This window comes from Pelobates fuscus, chromosome 2 (genome assembly GCF_036172605.1).
Source record: "Pelobates fuscus isolate aPelFus1 chromosome 2, aPelFus1.pri, whole genome shotgun sequence".
NCBI lineage: Eukaryota > Metazoa > Chordata > Amphibia > Anura > Pelobatidae > Pelobates > Pelobates fuscus.
Genome location: NC_086318.1, coordinates 355,022,793 through 355,037,349, shown reverse-complemented (window position 1 = coordinate 355,037,349; position 14,557 = coordinate 355,022,793). Strand labels below are relative to the sequence as shown.

Sequence of the window (14,557 nt, the reverse complement as noted above, 5' to 3'; positions counted from 1 at the left end):
TGGAAGAAATAAAGAATTGGAGACCTATATTACGTCTTCCAACAGAACGTAACGTTTGATTGAATTTCTGGGAAAAAAAGATTTTCTGGATCAAATCAGTGAATTGCCGCTTGAGACAATCAGACCAAACCTTAGGAATAGCTGGGTGGTCGCTAGCACTTACTAATGAACACCATGGAATTTTGAAAAAGCCACCACAAATGTTCTTTCAGCCCTGTTGAGTGTGGATGAAGAGAAGACAGGTGCTAGGCAAGGGTCATTCCTATCGATGGAGTCATGAAATGTGTGACTTTGGGGACGAACGTAGACCAGCGGATTGTGTACTCTGCCTAATGGCTGCTGTAGTAGAATCTTGGCAAAACTGTTTCCAAAGAGAGAAAAAAAATTGTACAAGGTTTGCTGCAAGATATGGTTGCCCTCACTCTCTGTTATAGGTTTGGAACCATTCCAAGATGCCATATAAGAAGACCGAGGAATTTGTTGGGGTTTAAGCTTCCCTGCAGGAGGAAGCGGGCCTAATTAGAATATTGCCTCCCATAATCCTTTGCAATGGCTTATGGTCATGAACTTTTTCTCACCGCTGTCTTAAAGTGTCCTTACGTGGTAGCTCTTAAAAGCTGGCCCACTTGAACAGCTAGCTTTGCGCAGTGGCAGTATCGTAGCCCATGAGGTCAATCCGAGGCGTGATTATTGCTAATTGAAAACTTTACCCAATACCCCGCCATGATGACTTGAAATACAGTCAGCATTGGCAATTTTTGACAGGCTCTAAGGAGACTGAAAGATTGGTTTAATAAAAGTTTATGGCGCCCCATGTCTAGGGCATGTCTTACGTGACTCCCGTTTCTTCCTGAGCTCTGTTGCACCATTCCTTCCGCTGGCTTCTTAGCATTTCCCTTTTACCTTTCTCTCCCACTGAATTCACTTGTTTCCGGCAGCACACTATTCTCACTACATGCTACGAATTCCCATCCTTCGGCTCATTGGCCTAGCATTTGCCTTTATGCAAATTGCTCCTTCGCACCCTGAATCCAGCTCAATTATTCACACCTAACCACCTGAAGGCACTAAAATTACTGGTAGCTAAGGAAAACAACGATCAGCCACGAGGTTTGGTAATCTTTTGTAGCCTTCTATCATTTGGATTATTTATTTGCTTTTTTTTTTTTTTAACTTGCTTTATTATTTCACCACAGCCTAAAGGAAAGGCTTCCCAGCGGGCGTGCCTTTGAATGTACCCGTCATGTCATACTTACCTGGCAGAGGAGCAATAGCCATGATCCCTAAGGTGGCTCTCCCAGAGTGAGGCTGGTTCATTGCACTCCGTACCAGTTGACCTCTGCGATTTCCTCAAATGTGGGAAACTCGACTGCATAATTTATGGTAGTGGGGGACTGCGTTCGCGCTTTCCCCTGTGTTTGCTTGTTTGACAAAAATAGAGAACTTCACCAATTCTGACGAAGGATAATTTCAGCCACGGCACCCGTCTTCTTTGGCTCTTACTTTCCACATCAAGCAGGCAGCGACAATCATTTCCTAGGCTTGATCATTTTTATTATCTATGTTTTCTGGAGACCAGTTTTAAGCCAGAATTTCACTTTTTATTTTAACTTTTCAGCTTTTTTTTCATCATTTTTTTATCCTGACTTCTTTTGATTTATTGTATGCTTCAATGCAATGGAAGAAATAAAGAATTGGAGACCTATATTACGTCTTCCAACAGAACGTAACGTTTGATTGAATTTCTGGGAAACAAAGATTTTCTGGATCAAGGCAGTGAATTGCCGCTTGAGACAATCAGACCAAACCTTAGGAATAGCTGGGTGGTCGCTAGCACTTACTAATGAACATCATGGAATTTTGAAAAAGCCACCACAAATGTTCTTTCAGCCCTGTTGAGTGTGGATGAAGAGAAGACAGGTGCTAGGCAAGGGTCATTCCTATCGATGGAGTCATGAAATGTGTGACTTTGGGGACGAACGTAGACCAGCGGATTGTGTACTCTGCCTAATGGCTGCTGTAGTAGAATCTTGGCAAAACCGTTTCCAAAGAGAGAAAAAAAATTGTACAAGGTTTGCTGCAAGATATGGTTGCCCTCACTCTCTGTTATAGGTTTGGAACCATTCCAAGATGCCATATAAGAAGACCGAGGAATTTGTTGGGGTTTAAGCTTCCCTGTAGGAGGAAGCGGGCCTAATTAGAATATTGCCTCCCACAATCCTTTGCAATGGCTTATGGTCATGAACTTTTTCTCACCGCTGTCTTAAAGTGTCCTTATGTGGTAGCTCTTAAAAGCTGGCCCACTTGAACAGTTAACTTTGCGCAGTGGCAGTATCGTAGCCCATGAGGTCAATCAGAGGCGTGATTATTGCTAATTGAAAACTTTACCCAATACCCCGCCATGATGACTTGAAATACAGTCAGCATTGGCAATTTTTGACAGGCTCTAAGGAGACTGAAAGATTGGTTTAATAAAAGTTTATGGCGCCCCATGTCTAGGGCGTGTCTTACGTGACTCCCGTTTCTTCCTGAGCTCTGTTGCACCATTCCTTCCGCTGGCTTCTTAGCATTTCCCTTTTACCTTTCTCTCCCACTGAATTCACTTGTTTCCGGCAGCACACTATTCTCACTACATGCTACGAATTCCCATCCTTCGGCTCATTGGCCTAGCATTTGCCTTTATGCAAATTGCTCCTTCGCACCCTGAATCCAGCTCAATTATTCACACCTAACCACCTGAAGGCACTAAAATTACTGGTAGCTAAGGAAAACAACGATCAGCCACGAGGTTTGGTAATCTTTTGTAGCCTTCTATCATTTGGATTATTTATTTGCTTTTTTTTTTTTTAACTTGCTTTATTATTTCACCACAGCCTAAAGGAAAGGCTTCCCAGCGGGCGTGCCTTTGAATGTACCCGTCATGTCATACTTACCTGGCAGAGGAGCAATAGCCATGATCCCTAAGGTGGCTCTCCCAGAGTGAGGCTGGTTCATTGCACTCCGTACCAGTTGACCTCTGCGATTTCCTCAAATGTGGGAAACTCGACTGCATAATTTATGGTAGTGGGGGACTGCGTTCGCGCTTTCCCCTGTGTTTGCTTGTTTGACAAAAATAGAGAACTTCACCAATTCTGACGAAGGATAATTTCAGCCACGGCACCCGTCTTCTTTGGCTCTTACTTTCCACATCAAGCAGGCAGCGACAATCATTTCCTAGGCTTGATCATTTTTATTATCTATGTTTTCTGGAGACCAGTTTTAAGCCAGAATTTCACTTTTTATTTTAACTTTTCAGCTTTTTTTTCATCATTTTTTTATCCTGACTTCTTTTGATTTATTGTATGCTTCAATGCAATGGAAGAAATAAAGAATTGGAGACCTATATTACGTCTTCCAACAGAACGTAACGTTTGATTGAATTTCTGGGAAACAAAGATTTTCTGGATCAAGGCAGTGAATTGCCGCTTGAGACAATCAGACCAAACCTTAGGAATAGCTGGGTGGTCGCTAGCACTTACTAATGAACACCATGGAATTTTGAAAAAGCCACCACAAATGTTCTTTCAGCCCTGTTGAGTGTGGATGAAGAGAAGACAGGTGCTAGGCAAGGGTCATTCCTATCGATGGAGTCATGAAATGTGTGACTTTGGGGACGAACGTAGACCAGCGGATTGTGTACTCTGCCTAATGGCTGCTGTAGTAGAATCTTGGCAAAACCGTTTCCAAAGAGAGAAAAAAAATTGTACAAGGTTTGCTGCAAGATATGGTTGCCCTCACTCTCTGTTATAGGTTTGGAACCATTCCAAGATGCCATATAAGAAGACCGAGGAATTTGTTGGGGTTTAAGCTTCCCTGTAGGAGGAAGCGGGCCTAATTAGAATATTGCCTCCCATAATCCTTTGCAATGGCTTATGGTCATGAACTTTTTCTCACCGCTGTCTTAAAGTGTCCTTACGTGGTAGCTCTTAAAAGCTGGCCCACTTGAACAGCTAGCTTTGCGCAGTGGCAGAATCGTAGCCCATGAGGTCAATCCGAGGCGTGATTATTGCTAATTGAAAACTTTACCCAATACCCTGCCATGATGACTTGAAATACAGTCAGCATTGGCAATTTTTGACAGGCTCTAAGGAGACTGAAAGATTGGTTTAAAAAAAGTTTATGGCGCCCCATGTCTAGGGCGTGTCTTACGTGACTCCCGTTTCTTCCTGAGCTCTGTTGCACCATTCCTTCCGCTGGCTTCCTTGCATTTCCCTTTTACCTTTCTCTCCCACTGAATCCACTTGTTTCCGGCAGCACACTATTCTCACTACATGCTATGAATTCCCATCCTTCGGCTCATTGGCCTAGCATTTGCCTTTATGCAAATTGCTCCTTCGCACCCTGAATCCAGCTCAATTATTCACACCTAACCACCTGAAGGCACTAAAATTACTGGTAGCTAAGGAAAACAACGATCAGCCACGAGGTTTGGTAATCTTTTGTAGCCTTCTATCATTTGGATTATTTATTTGCTCTTCTTTTTTTTTTTTTTTAACTTGCTTTATTATTTCACCACAGCCTAAAGGAAAGGCTTCCCAGCGGGCGTGCCTTTGAATGTACCCGTCATGTCATACTTACCTGGCAGGGGAGCAATAGCCATGATTCCTAAGGTGGCTCTCCCAGAGTGAGGCTGGTTTATTGCACTCCGTACCAGTTGACCTCTGCGATTTCCTCAAATGTGGGAAACTCAACTGCATAATTTATGGTAGTGGGGGACTGCGTTCGCGCTTTCCCCTGTGTTTGCTTGTTTGACAAAAATAGAGAACTTCACCAATTCTGACGAAGGATAATTTCAGCCACGGCACCCGTCTTCTTTGGCTCTTACTTTCCACATCAAGCAGGCAGCGACAATCATTTCCTAGGCTTGATCATTTTTATTATCTATGTTTTCTGGAGACCAGTTTTAAGCCAGAATTTCACTTTTTATTTTAACTTTTCAGCTTTTTTTTCATCATTTTTTTATCCTGACTTCTTTTGATTTATTGTATGCTTCAATGCAATGGAAGAAATAAAGAATTGGAGACCTATATTACGTCTTCCAACAGAACGTAACGTTTGATTGAATTTCTGGGAAAAAAAGATTTTCTGGATCAAATCAGTGAATTGCCGCTTGAGACAATCAGACCAAACCTTAGGAATAGCTGGGTGGTCGCTAGCACTTACTAATGAACACCATGGAATTTTGAAAAAGCCACCACAAATGTTCTTTCAGCCCTGTTGAGTGTGGATGAAGAGAAGACAGGTGCTAGGCAAGGGTCATTCCTATCGATGGAGTCATGAAATGTGTGACTTTGGGGACGAACGTAGACCAGCGGATTGTGTACTCTGCCTAATGGCTGCTGTAGTAGAATCTTGGCAAAACTGTTTCCAAAGAGAGAAAAAAAATTGTACAAGGTTTGCTGCAAGATATGGTTGCCCTCACTCTCTGTTATAGGTTTGGAACCATTCCAAGATGCCATATAAGAAGACCGAGGAATTTGTTGGGGTTTAAGCTTCCCTGTAGGAGGAAGCGGGCCTAATTAGAATATTGCCTCCCATAATCCTTTGCAATGGCTTATGGTCATGAACTTTTTCTCACCGCTGTCTTAAAGTGTCCTTACGTGGTAGCTCTTAAAAGCTGGCCCACTTGAACAGCTAGCTTTGCGCAGTGGCAGTATCGTAGCCCATGAGGTCAATCCGAGGCGTGATTATTGCTAATTGAAAACTTTACCCAATACCCCGCCATGATGACTTGAAATACAGTCAGCATTGGCAATTTTTGACAGGCTCTAAGGAGACTGAAAGATTGGTTTAATAAAAGTTTATGGCGCCCCATGTCTAGGGCGTGTCTTACGTGACTCCCGTTTCTTCCTGAGCTCTGTTGCACCATTCCTTCCGCTGGCTTCTTAGCATTTCCCTTTTACCTTTCTCTCCCACTGAATTCACTTGTTTCCGGCAGCACACTATTCTCACTACATGCTACGAATTTCCATCCTTCGGCTCATTGGCCTAGCATTTGCCTTTATGCAAATTGCTCCTTCGCACCCTGAATCCAGCTCAATTATTCACACCTAACCACCTGAAGGCACTAAAATTACTGGTAGCTAAGGAAAACAACGATCAGCCACGAGGTTTGGTAATCTTTTGTAGCCTTCTATCATTTGGATTATTTATTTGCTTTTTTTTTTTTTTTACTTGCTTTATTATTTCACCATAGCATAAAGGAAAGGCTTCCCAGCGGGCGTGCCTTTGAATGTACCCGTCATGTCATACTTACCTGGCAGGGGAGCAATAGCCATGATCCCTAAGGTGGCTCTCCCAGAGTGAGGCTGGTTCATTGCACTCCGTACCAGTTGACCTCTGCGATTTCCTCAAATGTGGGAAACTCGACTGCATAATTTATGGTAGTGGGGGACTGCGTTCGCGCTTTCCCCTGTGTTTGCTTGTTTGACAAAAATAGAGAACTTCACCAATTCTGATGAAGGATAATTTCAGCCACGGCACCCGTCTTCTTTGGCTCTTACTTTCCGCATCAAGCAGGCAGCGACAATCATTTCCTAGGCTTGATCATTTTTATTATCTATGTTTTCTGGAGACCAGTTTTAAGCCAGAATTTCACTTTTTATTTTAACTTTTCAGCTTTTTTTTCATCATTTTTTTATCCTGACTTCTTTTGATTTATTGTATGCTTCAATGCAATGGAAGAAATAAAGAATTGGAGACCTATATTACGTCTTCCAACAGAACGTAACGTTTGATTGAATTTCTGGGAAAAAAAGATTTTCTGGATCAAGGCAGTGAATTGCCGCTTGAGACAATCAGACCAAACCTTAGGAATAGCTGGGTGGTCGCTAGCACTTACTAATGAACACCATGGAATTTTGAAAAAGCCACCACAAATGTTCTTTCAGCCCTGTTGAGTGTGGATGAAGAGAAGACAGGTGCTAGGCAAGGGTCATTCCTATCGATGGAGTCATGAAATGTGTGACTTTGGGGACGAACGTAGACCAGCGGATTGTGTACTCTGCCTAATGGCTGCTGTAGTAGAATCTTGGCAAAACTGTTTCCAAAGAGAGAAAAAAAAATTGTACAAGGTTTGCTGCAAGATATGGTTGCCCTCACTCTCTGTTATAGGTTTGGAACCATTCCAAGATGCCATATAAGAAGACCGAGGAATTTGTTGGGGTTTAAGCTTCCCTGTAGGAGGAAGCGGGCCTAATTAGAATATTGCCTCCCATAATCCTTTGCAATGGCTTATGGTCATGAACTTTTTCTCACCGCTGTCTTAAAGTGTCCTTACGTGGTAGCTCTTAAAAGCTGGCCCACTTGAACAGCTAGCTTTGCGCAGTGGCAGTATCGTAGCCCATGAGGTCAATCCGAGGCGTGATTATTGCTAATTGAAAACTTTACCCAATACCCCGCCATGATGACTTGAAATACAGTCAGCATTGGCAATTTTTGACAGGCTCTAAGGAGACTGAAAGATTGGTTTAATAAAAGTTTATGGCGCCCCATGTCTAGGGCGTGTCTTACGTGACTCCCGTTTCTTCCTGAGCTCTGTTGCACCATTCCTTCCGCTGGCTTCTTAGCATTTCCCTTTTACCTTTCTCTCCCACTGAATTCACTTGTTTCCGGCAGCACACTATTCTCACTACATGCTACGAATTCCCATCCTTCGGCTCATTGGCCTAGCATTTGCCTTTATGCAAATTGCTCCTTCGCACCCTGAATCCAGCTCAATTATTCACACCTAACCACCTGAAGGCACTAAAATTACTGGTAGCTAAGGAAAACAACGATCAGCCACGAGGTTTGGTAATCTTTTGTAGCCTTCTATCATTTGGATTATTTATTTGCTTTTTTTTTTTTTTAACTTGCTTTATTATTTCAACACAGCCTAAAGGAAAGGCTTCCCAGCGGGCGTGCCTTTGAATGTACCCGTCATGTCATACTTACCTGGCAGGGGAGCAATAGCCATGATCCCTAAGGTGGCTCTCCCAGAGTGAGGCTGGTTCATTGCACTCCGTACCAGTTGACCTCTGCGATTTCCTCAAATGTGGGAAACTCGACTGCATAATTTATGGTAGTGGGGGACTGCGTTCGCGCTTTCCCCTGTGTTTGCTTGTTTGACAAAAATAGAGAACTTCACCAATTCTGACGAAGGATAATTTCAGCCACGGCACCCGTCTTCTTTGGCTCTTACTTTCCGCATCAAGCAGGCAGCGACAATCATTTCCTAGGCTTGATCATTTTTATTATCTATGTTTTCTGGAGACCAGTTTTAAGCCAGAATTTCACTTTTTATTTTAACTTTTCAGCTTTTTTTTCATCATTTTTTTATCCTGACTTCTTTTGATTTATTGTATGCTTCAATGCAATGGAAGAAATAAAGAATTGGAGACCTATATTACGTCTTCCAACAGAACGTAACGTTTGATTGAATTTCTGGGAAAAAAAGATTTTCTGGATCAAATCAGTGAATTGCCGCTTGAGACAATCAGACCAAACCTTAGGAATAGCTGGGTGGTCGCTAGCACTTACTAATGAACACCATGGAATTTTGAAAAAGCCACCACAAATGTTCTTTCAGCCCTGTTGAGTGTGGATGAAGAGAAGACAGGTGCTAGGCAAGGGTCATTCCTATCGATGGAGTCATGAAATGTGTGACTTTGGGGACGAACGTAGACCAGCGGATTGTGTACTCTGCCTAATGGCTGCTGTAGTAGAATCTTGGCAAAACTGTTTCCAAAGAGAGAAAAAAAATTGTACAAGGTTTGCTGCAAGATATGGTTGCCCTCACTCTCTGTTATAGGTTTGGAACCATTCCAAGATGCCATATAAGAAGACCGAGGAATTTGTTGGGGTTTAAGCTTCCCTGTAGGAGGAAGCGGGCCTAATTAGAATATTGCCTCCCATAATCCTTTGCAATGGCTTATGGTCATGAACTTTTTCTCACCGCTGTCTTAAAGTGTCCTTACGTGGTAGCTCTTAAAAGCTGGCCCACTTGAACAGCTAGCTTTGCGCAGTGGCAGTATCGTAGCCCATGAGGTCAATCCGAGGCGTGATTATTGCTAATTGAAAACTTTACCCAATACCCCGCCATGATGACTTGAAATACAGTCAGCATTGGCAATTTTTGACAGGCTCTAAGGAGACTGAAAGATTGGTTTAATAAAAGTTTATGGCGCCCCATGTCTAGGGCGTGTCTTACGTGACTCCCGTTTCTTCCTGAGCTCTGTTGCACCATTCCTTCCGCTGGCTTCTTAGCATTTCCCTTTTACCTTTCTCTCCCACTGAATTCACTTGTTTCCGGCAGCACACTATTCTCACTACATGCTACGAATTCCCATCCTTCGGCTCATTGGCCTAGCATTTGCCTTTATGCAAATTGCTCCTTCGCACCCTGAATCCAGCTCAATTATTCACACCTAACCACCTGAAGGCACTAAAATTACTGGTAGCTAAGGAAAACAACGATCAGCCACGAGGTTTGGTAATCTTTTGTAGCCTTCTATCATTTGGATTATTTATTTGCTTTTTTTTTTTTTTAACTTGCTTTATTATTTCACCACAGCCTAAAGGAAAGGCTTCCCAGCGGGCGTGCCTTTGAATGTACCCGTCATGTCATACTTACCTGGCAGAGGAGCAATAGCCATGATCCCTAAGGTGGCTCTCCCAGAGTGAGGCTGGTTCATTGCATTCCGTACCAGTTGACCTCTGCGATTTCCTCAAATGTGGGAAACTCGACTGCATAATTTATGGTAGTGGGGGACTGCGTTCGCGCTTTCCCCTGTGTTTGCTTGTTTGACAAAAATAGAGAACTTCACCAATTCTGACGAAGGATAATTTCAGCCACGGCACCCGTCTTCTTTGGCTCTTACTTTCCACATCAAGCAGGCAGCGACAATCATTTCCTAGGCTTGATCATTTTTATTATCTATGTTTTCTGGAGACCAGTTTTAAGCCAGAATTTCACTTTTTATTTTAACTTTTCAGCTTTTTTTCATCATTTTTTTATCCTGACTTCTTTTGATTTATTGTATGCTTCAATGCAATGGAAGAAATAAAGAATTGGAGACCTATATTACGTCTTCCAACAGAACGTAACGTTTGATTGAATTTCTGGGAAACAAAGATTTTCTGGATCAAGGCAGTGAATTGCCGCTTGAGACAATCAGACCAAACCTTAGGAATAGCTGGGTGGTCGCTAGCACTTACTAATGAACACCATGGAATTTTGAAAAAGCCACCACAAATGTTCTTTCAGCCCTGTTGAGTGTGGATGAAGAGAAGACAGGTGCTAGGCAAGGGTCATTCCTATCGATGGAGTCATGAAATGTGTGACTTTGGGGACGAACGTAGACCAGCGGATTGTGTACTCTGCCTAATGGCTGCTGTAGTAGAATCTTGGCAAAACCGTTTCCAAAGAGAGAAAAAAAATTGTACAAGGTTTGCTGCAATATATGGTTGCCCTCACTCTCTGTTATAGGTTTGGAACCATTCCAAGATGCCATATAAGAAGACCGAGGAATTTGTTGGGGTTTAAGCTTCCCTGTAGGAGGAAGCGGGCCTAATTAGAATATTGCCTCCCATAATCCTTTGCAATGGCTTATGGTCATGAACTTTTTCTCACCGCTGTCTTAAAGTGTCCTTACGTGGTAGCTCTTAAAAGCTGGCCCACTTGAACAGCTAGCTTTGCGCAGTGGCAGTATCGTAGCCCATGAGGTCAATCCGAGGCGTGATTATTGCTAATTGAAAACTTTACCCAATACCCCGCCATGATGACTTGAAATACAGTCAGCATTGGCAATTTTTGACAGGCTCTAAGGAGACTGAAAGATTGGTTTAATAAAAGTTTATGGCGCCCCATGTCTAGGGCGTGTCTTACGTGACTCCCGTTTCTTCCTGAGCTCTGTTGCACCATTCCTTCCGCTGGCTTCTTAGCATTTCCCTTTTACCTTTCTCTCCCACTGAATTCACTTGTTTCCGGCAGCACACTATTCTCACTACATGCTACGAATTCCCATCCTTCGGCTCGTTGGCCTAGCATTTGCCTTTATGCAAATTGCTCCTTCGCACCCTGAATCCAGCTCAATTATTCACACCTAACCACCTGAAGGCACTAAAATTACTGGTAGCTAAGGAAAACAACGATCAGCCACGAGGTTTGGTAATCTTTTGTAGCCTTCTATCATTTGGATTATTTATTTGCTTTTTTTTTTTTTTTACTTGCTTTATTATTTCACCATAGCCTAAAGGAAAGGCTTCCCAGCGGGCGTGCCTTTGAATGTACCCGTCATGTCATACTTACCTGGCAGGGGAGCAATAGCCATGATCCCTAAGGTGGCTCTCCCAGAGTGAGGCTGGTTCATTGCACTCCGTACCAGTTGACCTCTGCGATTTCCTCAAATGTGGGAAACTCGACTGCATAATTTATGGTAGTGGGGGACTGCGTTCGCGCTTTCCCCTGTGTTTGCTTGTTTGACAAAAATAGAGAACTTCACCAATTCTGATGAAGGATAATTTCAGCCACGGCACCCGTCTTCTTTGGCTCTTACTTTCCGCATCATGCAGGCAGCGACAATCATTTCCTAGGCTTGATCATTTTTATTATCTATGTTTTCTGGAGACCAGTTTTAAGCCAGAATTTCACTTTTTATTTTAACTTTTCAGCTTTTTTTTCATCATTTTTTTATCCTGACTTCTTTTGATTTATTGTATGCTTCAATGCAATGGAAGAAATAAAGAATTGGAGACCTATATTACGTCTTCCAACAGAACGTAACGTTTGATTGAATTTCTGGGAAAAAAAGATTTTCTGGATCAAGGCAGTGAATTGCCGCTTGAGACAATCAGACCAAACCTTAGGAATAGCTGGGTGGTCGCTAGCACTTACTAATGAACACCATGGAATTTTGAAAAAGCCACCACAAATGTTCTTTCAGCCCTGTTGAGTGTGGATGAAGAGAAGACAGGTGCTAGGCAAGGGTCATTCCTATCGATGGAGTCATGAAATGTGTGACTTTGGGGACGAACGTAGACCAGCGGATTGTGTACTCTGCCTAATGGCTGCTGTAGTAGAATCTTGGCAAAACTGTTTCCAAAGAGAGAAAAAAAATTGTACAAGGTTTGCTGCAAGATATGGTTGCCCTCACTCTCTGTTATAGGTTTGGAACCATTCCAAGATGCCATATAAGAAGACCGAGGAATTTGTTGGGGTTTAAGCTTCCCTGTAGGAGGAAGCGGGCCTAATTAGAATATTGCCTCCCATAATCCTTTGCAATGGCTTATGGTCATGAACTTTTTCTCACCGCTGTCTTAAAGTGTCCTTACGTGGTAGCTCTTAAAAGCTGGCCCACTTGTACAGCTAGCTTTGCGCAGTGGCAGTATCGTAGCCCATGAGGTCAATCCGAGGCGTGATTATTGCTAATTGAAAACTTTACCCAATACCCTGCCATGATGACTTGAAATACAGTCAGCATTGGCAATTTTTGACAGGCTCTAAGGAGACTGAAAGATTGGTTTAATAAAAGTTTATGGCGCCCCATGTCTAGGGCGTGTCTTACGTGACTCCCGTTTCTTCCTGAGCTCTGTTGCACCATTCCTTCCGCTGGCTTCTTAGCATTTCCCTTTTACCTTTCTCTCCCACTGAATTCACTTGTTTCCGGCAGCACACTATTCTCACTACATGCTACGAATTCCCATCCTTCGGCTCATTGGCCTAGCATTTGCCTTTATGCAAATTGCTCCTTCGCACCCTGAATCCAGCTCAATTATTCACACCTAACCACCTGAAGGCACTAAAATTACTGGTAGCTAAGGAAAACAACGATCAGCCACGAGGTTTGGTAATCTTTTGTAGCCTTCTATCATTTGGATTATTTATTTGCTTTTTTTTTTTTTTTAACTTGCTTTATTATTTCACCACAGCCTAAAGGAAAGGCTTCCCAGCGGGCGTGCCTTTGAATGTACCCATCATGTCATACTTACCTGGCAGGGGAGCAATAGCCATGATCCCTAAGGTGGCTCTCCCAGAGTGAGGCTGGTTCATTGCACTCCGTACCAGTTGACCTCTGCGATTTCCTCAAATGTGGGAAACTCAACTGCATAATTTATGGTAGTGGGGGACTGCGTTCGCGCTTTCCCCTGTGTTTGCTTGTTTGACAAAAATAGAGAACTTCACCAATTCTGACGAAGGATAATTTCAGCCACGGCACCCGTCTTCTTTGGCTCTTACTTTCCGCATCAAGCAGGCAGCGACAATCATTTCCTAGGCTTGATCATTTTTATTATCTATGTTTTCTGGAGACCAGTTTTAAGCCAGAATTTCACTTTTTATTTTAACTTTTCAGCTTTTTTTTCATCATTTTTTTATCCTGACTTCTTTTGATTTATTGTATGCTTCAATGCAATGGAAGAAATAAAGAATTGGAGACCTATATTACGTCTTCCAACAGAACGTAACGTTTGATTGAATTTCTGGGAAAAAAAGATTTTCTGGATCAAATCAGTGAATTGCCGCTTGAGACAATCAGACCAAACCTTAGGAATAGCTGGGTGGTCGCTAGCACTTACTAATGAACACCATGGAATTTTGAAAAAGCCACCACAAATGTTCTTTCAGCCCTGTTGAGTGTGGATGAAGAGAAGACAGGTGCTAGGCAAGGGTCATTCCTATCGATGGAGTCATGAAATGTGTGACTTTGGGGACGAACGTAGACCAGCGGATTGTGTACTCTGCCTAATGGCTGCTGTAGTAGAATCTTAGCAAAACTGTTTCCAAAGAGAGAAAAAAAATTGTACAAGGTTTGCTGCAAGATATGGTTGCCCTCACTCTCTGTTATAGGTTTGAAACCATTCCAAGATGCCATATAAGAAGACCGAGGAATTTGTTGGGGTTTAAGCTTCCCTGTAGGAGGAAGCGGGCCTAATTAGAATATTGCCTCCCATAATCCTTTGCAATGGCTTATGGTCATGAACTTTTTCTCACCGCTGTCTTAAAGGGTCCTTACGTGGTAGCTCTTAAAAGCTGGCCCACTTGAACAGCTAGCTTTGCGCAGTGGCAGTATCGTAGCCCATGAGGTCAATCCGAGGCGTGATTATTGCTAATTGAAAACTTTACCCAATACCCCGCCATGATGACTTGAAATACAGTCAGCATTGGCAATTTTTGACAGGCTCTAAGGAGACTGAAAGATTGGTTTAATAAAAGTTTATGGCGCCCCATGTCTAGGGCGTGTCTTACGTGACTCCCGTTTCTTCCTGAGCTCTGTTGCACCATTCCTTCCGCTGGCTTCTTAGCATTTCCCTTTTACCTTTCTCTCCCACTGAATTCACTTGTTTCCGGCAGCACACTATTCTCACTACATGCTACGAATTCCCATCCTTCGGCTCATTGGCCTAGCATTTGCCTTTATGCAAATTGCTCCTTCGCACCCTGAATCCAGCTCAATTATTCACACCTAACCACCTGAAGGCACTAAAATTACTGGTAGCTAAGGAAAACAACGATCAGCCACGAGGTTTGGTAATCTTTTGT

At 42.9% G+C, this 14,557-nt stretch overlaps 17 non-coding genes across 17 annotated transcripts; all 17 read left to right on the top strand.

Moving 5' to 3' along the window:
• Positions 1-636: 636 nt before the first annotated feature.
• Positions 637-777, top strand: LOC134592436 (U4 spliceosomal RNA). Its single transcript, XR_010089064.1, has one exon. It is a non-coding gene; the product is annotated as a U4 spliceosomal RNA (small nuclear RNA).
• Positions 778-1,248: 471 nt separating this feature from the next.
• On the top strand, positions 1,249-1,415 carry LOC134590408 (U1 spliceosomal RNA). The gene has a single exon (XR_010087337.1). It is a non-coding gene; the product is annotated as a U1 spliceosomal RNA (small nuclear RNA).
• Positions 1,416-2,314: 899 nt separating this feature from the next.
• LOC134593775 (U4 spliceosomal RNA) lies at positions 2,315-2,455 on the top strand. The gene has a single exon (XR_010090209.1). It is a non-coding gene; the product is annotated as a U4 spliceosomal RNA (small nuclear RNA).
• A 470-nt stretch (positions 2,456-2,925) lies between these two features.
• On the top strand, positions 2,926-3,092 carry LOC134590407 (U1 spliceosomal RNA). Its single transcript, XR_010087336.1, has one exon. It is a non-coding gene; the product is annotated as a U1 spliceosomal RNA (small nuclear RNA).
• An 899-nt stretch (positions 3,093-3,991) lies between these two features.
• LOC134593713 (U4 spliceosomal RNA) lies at positions 3,992-4,132 on the top strand. The gene has a single exon (XR_010090152.1). It is a non-coding gene; the product is annotated as a U4 spliceosomal RNA (small nuclear RNA).
• Positions 4,133-4,609: 477 nt separating this feature from the next.
• On the top strand, positions 4,610-4,776 carry LOC134591480 (U1 spliceosomal RNA). Its single transcript, XR_010088254.1, has one exon. It is a non-coding gene; the product is annotated as a U1 spliceosomal RNA (small nuclear RNA).
• Positions 4,777-5,675: 899 nt separating this feature from the next.
• LOC134592435 (U4 spliceosomal RNA) lies at positions 5,676-5,816 on the top strand. The gene has a single exon (XR_010089063.1). It is a non-coding gene; the product is annotated as a U4 spliceosomal RNA (small nuclear RNA).
• A 471-nt stretch (positions 5,817-6,287) lies between these two features.
• LOC134590057 (U1 spliceosomal RNA) lies at positions 6,288-6,454 on the top strand. The gene has a single exon (XR_010087037.1). It is a non-coding gene; the product is annotated as a U1 spliceosomal RNA (small nuclear RNA).
• Positions 6,455-7,354: 900 nt separating this feature from the next.
• LOC134592434 (U4 spliceosomal RNA) lies at positions 7,355-7,495 on the top strand. The gene has a single exon (XR_010089062.1). It is a non-coding gene; the product is annotated as a U4 spliceosomal RNA (small nuclear RNA).
• Positions 7,496-7,966: 471 nt separating this feature from the next.
• LOC134590055 (U1 spliceosomal RNA) lies at positions 7,967-8,133 on the top strand. The gene has a single exon (XR_010087036.1). It is a non-coding gene; the product is annotated as a U1 spliceosomal RNA (small nuclear RNA).
• Positions 8,134-9,032: 899 nt separating this feature from the next.
• Positions 9,033-9,173, top strand: LOC134592433 (U4 spliceosomal RNA). Its single transcript, XR_010089061.1, has one exon. It is a non-coding gene; the product is annotated as a U4 spliceosomal RNA (small nuclear RNA).
• A 471-nt stretch (positions 9,174-9,644) lies between these two features.
• LOC134590895 (U1 spliceosomal RNA) lies at positions 9,645-9,811 on the top strand. The gene has a single exon (XR_010087752.1). It is a non-coding gene; the product is annotated as a U1 spliceosomal RNA (small nuclear RNA).
• Positions 9,812-10,709: 898 nt separating this feature from the next.
• Positions 10,710-10,850, top strand: LOC134592432 (U4 spliceosomal RNA). The gene has a single exon (XR_010089060.1). It is a non-coding gene; the product is annotated as a U4 spliceosomal RNA (small nuclear RNA).
• Positions 10,851-11,321: 471 nt separating this feature from the next.
• Positions 11,322-11,488, top strand: LOC134590054 (U1 spliceosomal RNA). The gene has a single exon (XR_010087035.1). It is a non-coding gene; the product is annotated as a U1 spliceosomal RNA (small nuclear RNA).
• An 899-nt stretch (positions 11,489-12,387) lies between these two features.
• On the top strand, positions 12,388-12,528 carry LOC134593316 (U4 spliceosomal RNA). Its single transcript, XR_010089815.1, has one exon. It is a non-coding gene; the product is annotated as a U4 spliceosomal RNA (small nuclear RNA).
• A 472-nt stretch (positions 12,529-13,000) lies between these two features.
• On the top strand, positions 13,001-13,167 carry LOC134590930 (U1 spliceosomal RNA). Its single transcript, XR_010087782.1, has one exon. It is a non-coding gene; the product is annotated as a U1 spliceosomal RNA (small nuclear RNA).
• An 899-nt stretch (positions 13,168-14,066) lies between these two features.
• Positions 14,067-14,207, top strand: LOC134592431 (U4 spliceosomal RNA). Its single transcript, XR_010089059.1, has one exon. It is a non-coding gene; the product is annotated as a U4 spliceosomal RNA (small nuclear RNA).
• Positions 14,208-14,557: the final 350 nt, after the last annotated feature.